This window comes from Clinocottus analis, unplaced genomic scaffold (genome assembly GCF_023055335.1).
Source record: "Clinocottus analis isolate CAN_PGR_092001 unplaced genomic scaffold, fCliAna1.0.p SCAF_7, whole genome shotgun sequence".
NCBI classification, from domain to species: Eukaryota; Metazoa; Chordata; class Actinopteri; order Perciformes; family Cottidae; genus Clinocottus; species Clinocottus analis.
In genome coordinates, this window is record NW_027176229.1 from 10,443,578 (window position 1) to 10,444,162 (window position 585).

Genomic DNA, 585 nt, shown 5'->3' on the forward strand with positions numbered 1-585 from the left:
AGGAATCGGCCCCAGTGCCGTTTTAAAAAAAAATCCATTTAGAAGCAATTCCTATTATTAGCACTCATTTTAGTTGACATACATGGTTGGATTCGAACCCTTGGACTCAAGCAATTTAGTTTCTTCAACAATAATTCACACCGTCTCCGCCGAGCAACCTCACGATCGGTGTCCTCTGTGCCAGATAGTTGCCGCACAGTGGGAGTCCTGCAGATTTAATTTCCAAAAAAGATTAAGTTGCCTTCTGAGTCACTGAAACTTTCTTGGGATTGGAAGTTGAAATCTCAGTGGTTATGCCTCTCTTTGTCCGAAGCATTGGTTTGAACAAAGGTGCAGTGAAGCATCAGCAGCAAAGAATCTAATAAGCACAATGTGGGAATAAAGCAGAGGGGAGTGAGCATCAAAGGCAGCCAGGCACAGCAGGACTGGCATCGGTCTGAACTCCCAACCTAGGACACTCAGCATGCTCTTCAGCAACCACCCCCTTTGGACCGGTCCTGGGCAGTAATTAAAACCATCATTCCCACTGCCTCTGTATCTCATTAGCCACAGGACCCCAGGCTTTCATCCTTGCTTGTCCAAAAA